The following is a 9,098-nucleotide window of genomic DNA, read 5'->3' on the forward strand; positions in this document are numbered from 1 at the left end:
GCAACTTGTTGTTCTTCAGCTCAATGGGCAATATTCTGTCAGAAACCCTCATATATTGAGAATGTATTTGCGTATTCTTCTCTTGGAAAGAAATTATGATTATATCACATATCATCAAATTCCTAGGCATATGAATACATTAACAGATGCATTGGCTAATTATGTTTTAAGCAGACATTTATGCAATATGTGAAAAACATTGTATCATAATAAACAGGAAATATATATATATAGATATAGATATATAATGTTTGAGTGTGATACATCAACATCCAAAAATAATATAAGTGTTTTGAGTACATTCGTGGCTCGCAAGACTCAAAACTGTAAATGCTAAACTATGGAATATTCTGTGTGGTGATCATGATAACATGTTACTTCTCATACTACACGAGTCAGTAATCATCAAATCTGATCTGAAACCCCCACTATGTGCCTCTGATAATGGCGAGGAATGTCCTCGATCCGTGCATACTCTAGGATTCCTCTGGTCAAGCCCTCCATATTTTGGGAAATCTCTTCTTCGTTGTCCACTCCTTCCTGATAAGGAGTGACCTCGAACTATCGAGCCATGTGTCTAGTTATAGGGGACATCCCTGCTGGTCTTTCTAGTCCAACTTCTGCGATCACATAGTCAAGATGTCACAATACGTATATGCAAAAACAATAAAAAAAAACAAAAACCAAAATTTTTTTGCTCACCTCCATCATCAAATTATTATCCCTCTGGGAGTGGCATGTCAAGATCACCGCGAATGTTAGTCTCATTATATGGCCAGTCCTCCATCACAATCAACTTTTGCCTAAGCCACACGAAGAAGGCGGGCTTGTACGACATCTGCTGGCCCCCTTCAGACTTGGGCATCAGCTCGCTCCAACAGACCATCTGTGGATCTCGTGGCATCGAGGGGTTCACCTCTGCTAGCTAATAGTGGAACAGTGGGATTCGTTCTAGCAAAGAAGTCACCAAGACAGAGTGGTATCCAAATTTCCTCAGATTTTCCGCTTTGCATTTGGATAGTTTTCGTTTCATGTTTACCTTCATGGCCTCTCCCCAGTTGAAGACAGTGGGCATCATGCAGTCCACGACATACTGGAAATGGAACTTGTTGGACTCACGTAATGCTTAAGCCCCAAATACTCGATTGATGGTTAAGAGCATTACCTTCAATATCAGATAGTTTATGGTCATGATGTCGATCTTCTCGCTTGTAAATTTCAGAGCTCTCGGGCAATGTTCGGCAAGGAGCATGTTTACACTCGCCCTAATGGGCCTGCCTCCATACAATTGAACTAGTTCCCCTCTGCAAGACAGTCCAGTAATGAAGTAAATATCTGAAGTCTCTAGCTCTAGATCTTGGTCATGGATCACAAATACCTCTCGTCCAATGTCCCATAGACTAATCAGGGATTGGAGTAACTCAGGTTGAGTCCGAAGCCCATAGTTCCTCAATGCATTTAGACAGTTTGGATCTTCCAATGCCAATGAATCTATTCTTTCATGCTTAAATTCTTTTCACTCAATCACCATCTTTTCGTGCCTTGATTTTCCTGCAAACACCCCACATTTATCTTAACATCAGTTTTTGCAAGGGACATTTTTTATTTCAGGCAATGAATTTGGGCGAAAAATGAAAAATTTTAGTTCTCAGCATTGACGCGACTGTTTTTAAAACAGGTGCACCGATGGTGCAAGTCCCCATGCTAAAAACCCCGATCGAGGTGATCTTGTGCCTCGATCCCACGCCGATTGAGTGCGAAATTTGTTTTCCCAAAAACCCTGAAAAATGGTTAAATGCTTGCAAAACAGGTATTAATGCAATGATCAGGGCCTCAGCTCTTACCTGCAATAGGTAAATAAGGTAAATGGTAAAAATGTCTTACTTTTTCCCTTTTATAAGTTGTTCACTCTGTTTTAGGGTTTTAAAAGGTATTTTTCACCATTTTTCCTTAGAAACGGATAATGCATTTGCTTCTTGTGCAGCGACAGGTGATGGTTTGCCGGTGGTGATGCTAAACTAGAGTCGTGTTGGTCAGCAAATCCCCCCATAGCATGTTTTTGGGACTTAAAGCCTGAGTTTTGGTCAACGTAATGTAAAGACTCCACGAAATGCAGGCGGATGAATCATAGGGTTGTCTACCCTAAAATAATGTAATTTAACGTAAATTGTGTCGACCTACTGGACCATGGGATTGTATAAATAGAGTGAGGTTGTAAGTGTAAAGACAGTTCGAAGTTTTTGGAAAGGAATAGATAGATGCGAAGGCATGGTTAGAGGATAGAAGTGGATCTGAAGGTATTGGGTCATAGTAGTAGGTAAAGGCTCTGCAGCTAAGTGCGTAGAGGCCTTGTAGAGTCTGCAGCTGAGTGCACGGACCCCTGCAGCTGAGTGCATAGGGTGGAGTTGGGTCTGTATTGAACTAAACTTGAAAAGGATCATTAATAAAGCTAATTTGATTCGGCATATTGTGCATCTGTTTTGTAGATATATATTTTGATGTTCTGCGTTAATGGTATCTGGTTATCTATATGCGCGCACTTTTATGTATGTTTATGTATGAAAACTTTCTAAGTAATTAATGAATAGAACCTAACTAAGGAAGACTTGGGTAATTAATATTGGTCGCACTGCGGCTGGATCTGCGCGAAGGCAGTCCCACAGGATACAAGGAGCCCGCTGGTGTGCATAAGCTAGTAAGCGCGAGGGTTGAATCGCGTACCTATCGCCCATATCAGACATCCCCAGGGTGCAGAAACCTGGTTCCAGCACCCTCCCATACTACTTCGGGTGAGACCTCAGTCCACACTCCGTCGACTGTTGCCAAAAGGGCCATTAATACTAGGATTTGCTTAGCTAAACTCACTGTTAAACCTGGGTCAGGCCCCAAGTAGCCAACAAATGGTTTCGTTGCCAGGACCGAGATCTACCTAAGGGATGTCTAATGTCATCACACTGGAACCCAACAAAGAAGGAAATTGAAGAGTGGTTGGACAAGAAGATTCATGAGTTCACAACACAGGAAAATAGAACTCCATAGGTATTTGAGAAAAGGTGGTTGGATCATTACATGTATATGGAAATCCATGAGATTTTCTTTGCATCCTTCCCCTCTGAACTGTATGAGTGGATCGCGAGACTAGCCGATAGCCAGGAAAGGTGTAAGCTCGACCGACCGGTAGTGTGGACTCCGGAATTAGTGCGTAGACTAGAGGCATCACAAGACAAGATCACGCGATTTGTGGACCATTGGCTCAACCGAATAATAGGGGGGTTTATAACTGAGTTTGCGGTGGACACAACCGTGAGCTACAGTGAAGCAGAACGACGTTTTCTCAAGGGATCGTGAGGTAAGTACATTAAATATTTGAATACCTGGATTAAGATGTTGTTAGGTGAAAAATGGGTTATGCGAATACATTAATGTTTGGAACGATGTGGAGTAGAAATATCTACAAAGGTAGTGGGGAATTAGGAAACAGTCCCTTAATTTCACCTTCGCGAGAAAGTGAGGAAGAGCTCACTCGGGTCTCTCTAGGAAGTGTAGTTAGCTTGATAAGGCAGCGCATTCTGTAGTTACCACCTCCACCCATGCCACCATCCACTTCACTTCCTTCACCTCCATATCCACCCACTCCACCTCCACCAACCCCACAGTTCAGCATGGCAAGCTTGATCAAGTGACCTGTATTCAGAGGAGTAGGGAATGAGGATCCAGACTAGTTCTGGTTCGTGGTAAGAGTAGTGTGGGAAGCGCAAGGGGTCATGGAAGACAACATTAAGAAGGCTAAATTGGTGAGCACGTTGTAGGATCATGCATTGACATGGTATATCAAGCACTCTAATGACCACCCAAACACGAGGATAGCAGAGATCCAAAATGCGTTGAACAGAGAATTTAGTCGGCCGAAATCAGAGACACAGACAATCATCGGGTTTAAAGAGATTGCGATGCTTCCAGGCGAGACCCCTTAGGATCTGGATCAGCGGCTGAAGAGTACGATCTACGAGGCTAATATGACACTCAATGATGCACAGCATCGTGCATGGTTTGTGGCATCCCTGACACTTCACTTGAGGATGGCGCTGTCACAACAGAAACTTTCCACCCCGGCCGAAGCGTTGGAAATGTCAATGAGTTTGCATGAGACCCAGATACAAGATCCTGGGTTGGGAGTTCAACAAATCCACACACAACTACAGAATCTCTGCCTGGAAATGCAGAGCTTGAATCAAGATAGGGCACTGTAGCCAGAGGCGCGCGAGGAAGTATGGTGCATAAAATGCAAAGGCCAGGGCCATGACAAGGACCATTTTCCATTATTCGTGAACTACTTGGCAGGAGGGGCGCCAATGCCGTTGAGACTGGAGGCACATGCATGGCCAAGTGTGACACCCATGTTATGGTGCACGATCTGTCAGATAGGAGGAAAACACACGACGGATAATTGTCATTTATTGCAAAAGTATACACAGACTCCCCAGCAGTTGTTTTGCAATTTCTGCAAGTCAGTAGGCCACGACGAGCGCACTTGTTGCAGTTACGAGTTAATGATGGATCGGACCCCAGCCTATAGGATGCAGACAGAAATGCGAGCCCTCGACCCAGCTGTAGGGATGGCGCGCGCTAGATTTCAGGGGTGAGATCGAGGACGAGAAGGAATGGGACCAGGAAGGGGTCACAGACAATTAATTTGTTACAATTGCGGAGGATCAAGGCACTATGCCTACGATTGTACCAACCCGACAAGGATATCTTGTTCATACTGTGCTCAGTTTGATCATGAAATGATAGATTGTCCTACATTGATCACACAGATGCGCAAAAAAGGAGTACTCCAGCCTCCTCCAACTGAGAATATCCAAATGATGAGGTCTGAACCGCGTGAAGAAGACCCAAATGTGAACATGATACTCAGAAGCAGTACGACCATATAGGAAGATAAGGGGAAGAATCCTGAGGAAGATACATGGGTTCGCAAGGCTCCCGCAAAGGAACCTGAGTTTGACTTAGAACGCGCAAAGGAGACGTTCATGGAAGCTAAGAAGAGCTTCGTGGAGGCCTCCACTTCAGGTAGTAAGGATCAACCAGAGCCAGGGATGGATCCTTCTATGATTACTACCTTTCTGGAGACATGCATGAAACTGTTGCATGACAACAAGGCAGTTAAGGGACTACATGAGCTGATCACTACGTGCACGGGGTCAGCAAAACCGTGCGTAGTCCAGAAACTGGGAAAGCACACATTGCGCACCGAGAGGGAAATGAGATTGACGATGTAGATTAGTGAGTATGAAATGGATCAAGTCATCCTAGATCTGGGATCGAACACGAATGTGTTACCGAAGCAAACATGGGAACGCATGGGCAGGTCCGCATTGTAGTGGTCCCCTATTCAATTATGAATGGTGAACCAACAGAATATTTTACCCATGGGGAGGTTGCAAGGGGTAACAGTTGATATCGAAGGCACGAGTACACAGACGGACTTTGAAGTAATAGAGATTGTCGATGACAGCAATCCCTATCCTGCATTGCTAGGAATAGACTGGGCCACTGATATGAGTTACACAGTAATTTGTCACCGTTTATCACCGTCCCTGTTTCCCCTCTCCCATACATTGGAGGACTCATTCTGGGACTTGTGATAAGTGACATAACCTGAAACCACTTGCATTATATTCCTCTAAGTGTGAGCTTCATATGCCCTGAAGACATCTCCTGCAGTATACCCATAAAAACAGCCCTTTTTGCATTAGGGCGGGTCCGCAGTGTACTTCCCGCACCAATGGGGGAAATCCTCTAAAGAGGGAGCACCAGTTGGTGCTCTGTCTCAGAGTCGCACTCACGCCAACCCAGTTGGGTAAAGTTTTTAACGAACAAACTTCCGAAGTTTCTCCTTAACCCATTCACCAACTGAATCCATGTTGAGTTAGGATGGTTTGGCTTCGAATTTCCATAGAAGGGAAGTGGTTTGCCACCTTTCATGGAAGTTTCTAAGTGATAAAGCCAATCCCATGGAAATTGTGATTGATCTTATCTCCTTCCCCTCTATCTATAAAAGCTTGTCTGTATGCCTTGGGCAAGCCAGTGCTAGTGATAGTGAGAATTCCAGGAGTTCAAGAGATTGAAGTTGCAAGAGCCTTCGTTGCATCCATAAGGCCAAATCTACGTGAGGATATTCTTGTCACCAAGGAGAGAGAGGCTTGTTTCCCATCCCAACAAGCTTTGCAAGACTTGTGTAGCTGATCACCCAGCCAAAGGAGGATTTGACGTCAGAACTATGGTTGTATTCTTCTTTGTTGTTTATCAATAATAGATGACTATCATTATGGTTCCACTCTCATTGTCCTTTGTAATGATTGATGTTGAGTTATATCTTTTCTGACTGATATATAATTGCATCTATTGGATTTTATGCTTGTATTTGTGTTGTTCTTTGTATGTGCAGGTGTCCAATCACGGAGATCGTGGGGATCGTAACTGGCCGAAGCAAAGGAACGAGAGCGACGTCTCTTCTACAAATATTAGCGTTGGAATCCAAGTAGGTTCTCATCATCCACCTTTAATTTGCAATTAGGAACTTGCGTGATAGCATTGTTTGATTGTTGCTAGACCCGGTCTGGGATAGTAGGGATCACCTCTGTCTGCAGAGGGGATTTACCTCCACAACAATTTGGTGACTCCGTTGGGGAGTTAGCTTGTTGTTTGATTTGTAAACTTTAGTCGGAGCCTGAAGTACGGCCAGATAGCCTTCGAAATGCTATTTCTTTGCATTAGCAAAGTAGATCAACGCCACTTCAGTCAATCTCCGGTTTGGTTTACGGACTAAACAACTTGGAGTTGTCTTGTCTCTTCGGTTCTCTTGTTTGATTGCTTAGATAGCTTTCTGGGTTGGATTTTTTGCTGTCTCTTGCTTCCTGGCCTGCCTGGATACTGTTAACCAAGCCTTGGACCGCCTGTTTTTATTTTTGATCTAGCAAACTTGATTAGCGCGATTTTTTCCTTGACAGTCGCGCCAGTTGGCGCATGTTGCTCAAAGACAACCCGCGCCAATCCCTTTAAAGCGCGAGTTACAGCCTGACAGTCGCGCCTGGCCTGTCAACTTTTCCAGTTTGCTTATTTGCAAGCCCTCTGAGCTTGGATTTGTATCTTGCCACATCTTTTTCAATTACTGGAGTGTGTTTGATCCTTGTTTGACTGGTTTTCGACCTCCATCCTTCGGGTGTTTGCCTCTTTCCATCGATTTCACATTTCAGCCCTAGGGCATCTAGTGGCTTTGTGCATCGAGCCTTCCGTAGGAGTCTTGGGTTCTTTGATCGTCCAGTCGACTTTGTGATTACTCTTTTGCACTTGCTCAGTGGTTTTCAAAGCTTTTTATTGTTATTCAAGCGATTTGCTCCTTTTCCGCTTGGATTTCGCTTGGCTTCGTTTGGGCTTAGATCACATAGCTCATAGAGGTCTTTGTGTTTTCTTTTTGGTTTGAAGGACTGCCTTGGTGTTTTGGGGACTTGATTGCATTCTCATTGAGTGAAATTTGTCTCTTTTACTTGGTGTTATTATCTCTCAAAATTTGTTTAGTGCAATTTGCAATTGAAAAGAAAACGAACAGTCTCTTTTGCGTTGAATTAGTTAATGGAAATTAGAGCTTTTCATTGATTAGTGACTTTAAAGAAAAGTTTCGTTTATTTCCATTAGCTGCATTAGAGTGGTTCTTGATTGTTTATGGTCATTTTGTTTGATTGAAAAGTTCTCAACTCTCTCGTAGTTAGTGTTCATCGAACGAAATGATACTTTTTGGAATATAGCTTGCATTTAGGGAATTGTGAGAGATTTCATACGGGAGGACCTGGAAATCGAAACCTAATCAAAGATCAACTGTAAAATGAACTGAATGAACTTAAAAATGCATTGGAACATAACGCTCACTGTTTAGAGGTCTAGGCTAGAGACGTGCTCCGACGTCGTTAAACCTAGTCACTTTTGTTTCACTTAAGGTTGGGTGATTCCTCCTTCCATGACGCAACAAGTGGTCTAGCACGGAATTGAGCTCCCACGTACCGTCAAGTATATGGGGAGACCCCACTAGGTTATCATCCTTTATCCACAGGAAGCCGTGTCTGCTGCCTTACAAGCCGTAACGCACCGAACACAGCATTCGGGAAGATTGACTGTCGTACGGGAAGTCCTTGGTTTTCATATGACTGCCAAGGTGTATATGCAGTTTTACGGATTTGTTTGGTAAGCCCTTTTGCCTAGTTCTCCAGAGTAGTCACTTTTGATCCTTTTCAGACTCCTTAAATGAAAAGGCTCATCTGAGCATTTGTCACTTTGGGCTCACTAAACATTCAAAGGAGACTAGAGTCATCTTTTTGTCCTTTTCTCGACTCTTAAAACATGAAAAGGTCAAGTTGTGTCCTTGCGTCTTAAAATTTATTCGGCCACGATTCACATTTGCCCTGTTAGGTCTTGTTTGCGTTAGCTTGAGTAGGGTTCTTTCTCATTTTCGATGGCAACCTTCCCCGAGTCTACCAGCCAAGGTTTTCCCCCAGATGGAAACCCTAGTCCATTTCCTCCTTTTGGAAATGTCGGTGCTCTGTATATGGCAACTTTGTCCTTGCTTGGGTTAACCATCGGGTTGCCTGTTTGGTTGTTCCCAACCTCTCTGGTCCCTACCGTCTCAACTACTGGTCAATCAGTTCCTCCACCCTAACAACATCATGTTGATTCTAAGGTGGACCTCTCCCCTTCTTCGCCTATTTCTGCGTCCTCATCTTCTACTTCGCCTGGTGAAAGTCTGGATTCAAGTAACCAAGTGGCTAAGAAGAACAAGAAGAAGACGAAGAAGAAGAATTCTCCTAAGCGAGAGGTTAAAAGTACAACTCAAGTCGAGCCACCTTCTGCTCCTCCGCGGAAGGTCAAATTTCCTTGTAGATTGTGCAAGGATGACCACCTTCTTCGTGATTGTCCTGGCATTCCCAGGATCTTAGAAGTATGGTCTCATGATCCGGCCCGCCCCTCATCGTCCTCTGAAGCTCATGGAGGTGCTACCCAATTAGTTGGCAATGGTAAGGAGAAAGGGAAGATTCGAATCCCCT

Source organism: Pinus tabuliformis, chromosome 6 (assembly GCF_031772625.1).
Source record: "Pinus tabuliformis cultivar Carrire ecotype Pingquan chromosome 6, CPIR1, whole genome shotgun sequence".
NCBI lineage: Eukaryota > Viridiplantae > Streptophyta > Pinopsida > Pinales > Pinaceae > Pinus > Pinus tabuliformis.